Raw genomic sequence first — 6,105 nt, 5'->3', positions numbered from 1 at the left:
ACAAATTATCTTGCGGGTACAAATGGGGTCACATTAAAAAGATAGTCCATATTCAGTGGTTCTTGACCCCTCTACTGACGCAAGCCTCCAGTACTCATCACCCTTTATACCTGAAAGGCCCTTGCTAGTGTCTCCCTGAGCTCTTATAGTACTTCCCATTCTTTCACTCCACCCACTCCTTGGTGTTTCTGCCTTAAGACCACTTAAGGGCAGCACCTCATGTTTACCTGTCCAGTCTGTGGCATCTTGAAAACATGGAGGACCGTGCTAATAAAAATGAAAAGCTTAGAGGCAAAGCTGCTCTTTGTTCTCAAGAGAACTTGATGTGCAAAAACTATACTGTTTGCTGATTGTTTTATAAGTTAAATGATTTAGTGAAAGTCACTCAGTCATGTCCCGTTCTTTGTGACCACATACAGCCCATGGAATTTTCCAGGCCAGAATACTGGAGTGGGTAGCTGTTTCCTTCTCCAGGGGATCTTCCCAACCCAGGGATCGAACCCAGAGGCAGATTCTCTACCAGCTGAGCCACCAGGGAAGCCTGTTTTATAAGAGTGGCCTTTTATATGATCAGAATATTGTTCCTTTTTTAAAAACTAATTAATTGATTAATGTTTTTGGCTGTGGTGGATCTTCATTGCTGCACACAGGCTTTCCCTAGTTGTGGTGGGCAAGGGCTACTCTTCACTGCAGTGTGCAAGCTTCTTTTCGCAGTGGCTTTTCTTATTGCAGAGGATGGGCTGTAGGTGTGAGGACTTCAGTAGCAGCAGCCCACAGGGCTCAGCTGCCCCGCTGCGGGTGGTATCTTCCCCAACCAAGGATCAAACCCTTGTCTCCTGCATTGGCAGGTGGATTCTTAACCACTGGACCACCAAGGAAGTCCCTGACCATTCCTTTTAAGCATATGTAATTCCCTGGTGGCTGCCTGGAATGCAGGAGACCCGGGTTCGATCCCTGGGCTGGGAAGATCCCCTGGAGAAGGAAATGGCAACCCACTCCAGTACTCTTGCCTGGAGAATCCCATGGAGGGAGGAGCCTGGTAGGTTACAGTCCATGGGGTCGCAAAGAGTCGGACACGACTGACCGACTTTACTTACTTACTTAATAGTATAAAATGAGACCCTCCTCACCTCCATTTGGCTAAGACTCTAAGGTAGTAAGTGCCAATTACTCCCACATTATTAAATGAGGTACAAAACCACCAAAGCAGAACTTGCGAAGGTGTCTAGAAACCTTCACATACCCTGGAAGTCTATGAAAGAGGTTGAAGAGGCTGAGAGAGAATTCTGAGAGGATATGTGCAATATTGTCAGTGTGTATGAATCCTGCCCATTTTGTGTCTAAGGAAAGGCAAGTGTCAGCAGGGCCACTGAGAGAGCTTGGCATGTATCCCTCCAGATTGGGACCAGGCAGGTTGCTGTCTGGGCTTCCCTGGTGGCTCAGCTGGTAAAGAATCCACCTGCAATGCAGGAGACCTGGGTTCAATTCCTGGGTTGGGAAGATCCCCTGGAGAAGGGAAAGGCTACCCACTCCAGTATTTTGGCCTGGAGAATTCCATGGACAGTGCAGTCCGTGTGGTTGCAAAGAGTCAGACACAACTAAGTGACTTTCACTTCAGGTTGCTGTCCAGTTCATGCTGAGAAATGTCCAATGGCTTCTGGCCAGATAACTGCTCTGATAGTGAGCAGAGATATTGATACTTTGGAGGGGTCTTTCATGTCCAGAGTTTTTTAAGACAAAGAATGTCTGAATATCTCCTATGTGAGTGTTTCCCATGCGTGAGCAAATTGCCCAGGGTATAGTGTTAGACCCAACCCATGGGAATTTCTAGAGGGCTGAAGGGACCCCCACAGGAGAGTTGACTACTTGATTTATAGAGGCTGAGCAAGATGAATTCAACATCCCAGTCAGAGACATTAATATACCCGAATTAAGAGATTCCAAGAAATAAGAAGTGGGAAGCTCTTTCAAAACACCCATAGACAATGAGTCAACACTAAATACTTACCAAGTACAGAAAGCATATATACCAAGTTAATAGTATCAAACCAAAAAGAACTTCTTACTCCTTACCTCTCCTCCTTATCACCATCCCCAAACCCTGGAGGAGCCAGAAGCATTCTTGTGAGTAGAGAATGAGACGCAAGAAAATAAAAACAAAAAGCACATCTCTTTCTTTCTCAGTTCTAGAGGAGAAGAAAAACTTTAATCTTAAAATTTAATGTTTTGAACTTTTTCATAACACTGGAATTTTTAAATACTGAAATGAGAGAAAGAGCTTAGAAGCTAAGGACTTAAAGTGAGCAGAAAATTCAAGACAGGGACCTGAGATTTCGTCCAAAGGGGCACATGAAGGAACAACCTAGAGTCAGTTTTCATAGTGAGAGGATCTGGAAGAATCCAGTTACCCAGTTTCATCCCTTGAATGTACATGCATCAGTACTTTAACTAACTTATATTATTATGTTGTATCCCTTAATGCAATTTCTTGAAAGTGTTGCAGTAAAGCTACTATCAATATTTGAACTATGTACATACCACTGACTAGCTCTTCCCATCAGCAGTTTGGTTGAGTTCAGTTCTTGAATGAAGCTCAGTTCAGTTCAGTCACTCAGTCCTGTCCAACTCTTTGCAACCCCATTGACTGCAGCATGCCAGGCTTCCCTGTCTGTCACCAACTCCCCAAGCTTGCTCAAACTCATGTCCATCGAGTCAGACATGAGTTTGAGCAATGAAGCTAGATACAAATTATTTGATGAATTATTTTAATGAAGCTAGATTTGAATTATTTGATGGTAACACTTTCAGGTGCCTTGTCTCCCCATAAGAGGAAAATATGAAGTTTTTTGAGTATGCGGAATACATCTGTATCCTATACAGGTTAGGAAGTTTTTTCTTTTAGATTATCTTATTTGATCCTCTCAATATTACTGGTATAATAAGTATTGTTGGGGTCATTATTTTATAGATGAGAAAACTGAGGCTCAAAAATAAATGATTTACTCCAAGGTCAGATTTCCGCTTTTAATATAGGGAGATTAGCTAGCTACAGACCAGTTCTCTCACCAAAAACAATTAGGAAAGATGGGAAAATATTTTTTAAATTTGTTTTAAGTCATTGGAGAACTATGAAAGCAGCCAGAACTTGGAGGGCCAGGATCTAAAAGCTGAGAGATTTCATTTGGCACTACTTTTCTGCTTGAAGCATTTGCTAATTAGCAAGCAGTGACTTGGAGGCTAAGAAGCTGGGCCGAAAGGAAAAAAAAGAAGGAGCTGGGCTGAAAGCAGCAGCTGAGAAACTGAATGGTACTTTTAGCAATTTTATGTGATCAGGAGGAATAAGAGTAAAGGAAAGGAGAGCAGAAGTCCAGGATCCCCACGGAGAAGCTCTGGTACATACTCAAAGCTCTCCTTTGAGATTCCCAAAGAGCTGCACCCTAAGAGTAGAGGTGACCTGGAAATAGACCAGCCCTCAAAGACTGAAACATATCATCAAGTTGACTTCGTTCCTACTCGGACTAAGATGAGCATCCCCTGCCATTATACACTGCCTGCTCAAGCAAAAGTTAATTCCTTCTGGGGGAAGATAAAGTCATCCAGAAGCTATGAAGGATTTCTGATGAGGAGATTAATGATTCTTTGCTGTTGTTCAGTGGCTAAGTCAGTTCTGACTCTTTTGTGACCCCAAGGAGTATAGCATGCCAGGCTCTTTTGTCCATGGGGTTCTCACTGGAGTGAGTTGCCATTTCCTTCTTCGGGGATCTTCCTGGACCCGGGATCAAACCCGTGTCCCCTGCATTGGTAGGCTGATTCTTTACCACTCAGCCACCTGGGAAGCCCCAATGATTCTTTACATATGGCTAATAAGTTTATTTTTACAGAGTCCTCTCACAATGTAATTCTTACAATAACCCAGGAAAGTGCATCTAACCCACTTAACAGATGAGAAATATGAGACTGAAACTTTATCAAGAATTCCAAAAACTGGTTACTAGGTTTTCCAGGTGTATTTGATTTCACTTATATCACATATTCATAGGCTTTTAAAAAGAATAAGGATGTTACAGATTTTTGAAACTAATAAAATTGCTAATATACATTTAAATCCATTTTAACATACATTTGACAAAAAATATATACTTATTGAAAACATAAATTTTGTGTCCTTTCATTATCCAAATGACTAACAAACTTTCAAATCATAAATGTGTATCACATTGTAAAATAAAGACAAGGCTGAAATAAGACCACAGTGTCTTTATACATTTCCTAGAGATTAATATATTAACTCTATTATGTGTTGCTCTAGTAATTCCAGGATTTTTTTCTTTCAGTTTGGACACACTTTGGTGTGTCATTACCACTGTATAACTCCAAATGACAAAATAGGCAGATTAAGAAATGTAGGCATTCTGACAACCAGATTTTAAAGTGTTCTTCAAAAAGTCAGGAAAATACCATCTATGTCTCTGAGTAATAACTCACTGATTAAGAATTATGAACCACACTTTTTGTTCAAATCTATTCTGATATTTGAGTAAGTATTAACGTATTCCTTGAGGCTTTGAAGAAATATATTTAAAATGCATGAAAACTCTAAGACTCTCAGGATTCCTCATTTATCAAATATCACAAATTCAGAGGTTAGAAGATCTGAAATCAATCATAAAATATTTGCATTATTCTGAAGATGTGAATTATAATTGTTGTGTCTTTAACATTTACTTTAGTGTGCTTTAATCATAGTGATTTGAAATATCATTGTTTAAAAATTCAATAACTATGATTCTTTACCATAATCAAGGTTGTATGAAAATAACCAGAGACAGTATGCATAATTTGTTGTTATCTGCTATCTATAATGGTTTGTTTCATAGATTTCCTTGCAACCAAATACTATAAACTACCTAACCAGTATTTCAAATGGTTTCAGATTAACTGACTTAGATCTAGTACTATCAAAGGTATATTTAACAGTTGATCAGCTATTAAAATTTACAAGTAATGTAAAAATCTGAAGTAGCATAAATTACTCTTCCTAATTCTATTTCCTTATATAACATAAAATGAAATAAATTTTAAGAGTCTTTAAATTTTCCTTTGAGGCCTAAAAAGCATTAAAATATCTAGTGATCTGTTGGGGAAAAAATGTTACATATTATACAATTTAACTATTAATGTGAAAAAAATTAAGGACACAGTTTTTAAAGTAGCTGATTAAGAACAGAAAATTGGCTGAAAATATGACCCTGGCTTCCCTGGTGGCTCAGACAGTAACGAATCTGCCTGCAACGCAGGAGACTCAGGTTCGATCCTGGGGTTGGGAAGATCCCCTGGAGAAGAGAATGGCTACCCACTCCAGTATTTTTGCCTGGAGAATCCCACAGACAGAGAAGTCCGGTGGTCTATAGTCCATGGCATCACAAAGAGTCAAACATGACTGAGTGACTGACAGTTTCAGTTTCATTCACCATTAATAGAAATGAGAGCACTGGGAGAGGAAACTGATGGAGCACAATATTCAGGTGATTCTGAGTTCCTTTTTGGACCTATAGAGTTTAAAATTCTTGGCAGGGCTGCCATGTTGCACAACTCCATTTCATTCTATGTAAATAGTGTGACAAGAACTTACACAACATTGGCCTAAGTTATGGGGCATTAGATGGAAATATCTAGTAGGCCGTTGGATTTAAAAGGCAAAAACTCAAGACAGGTGTTAAGAGTTAGAACTGCAAATATGGGAGACATAGGGAATAAGAATTGAAGTTATGGACATGGGTGACATCTCCATGAACAGAAAGCAGAGAGGAAAGAGGGCCAAAAGCAGAAACTTGAGGAAAGTCTTCTTTTCGTGGGTGGGGGGAGAATAGGAGCAAACTGAAGAAATAAAGCCTGTCCTGTGGACTCCAGAGTTACCCATTAATACCAGACCTGCTCCCTGTACTACACCGCTGACACCACATAAAAGCCAGCGCTAGCTATCTTCACTGTTTCAGTGTCAGTCCAAAAATGCTCTTCCTGACATTTCTTACATCATATTCTTCCCCATTCCCTACCCTATACCCTCACGCCTGGCCTTCCTATTTATGGTCTCCCCTTAAAGTG

Source organism: Oryx dammah, unplaced genomic scaffold (genome assembly GCF_014754425.2).
Source record: "Oryx dammah isolate SB20612 unplaced genomic scaffold, SCBI_Odam_1.1 HiC_scaffold_17, whole genome shotgun sequence".
Classification (NCBI taxonomy): domain Eukaryota; kingdom Metazoa; phylum Chordata; class Mammalia; order Artiodactyla; family Bovidae; genus Oryx; species Oryx dammah.
Note: the sequence above shows the minus strand (reverse complement) of the source record.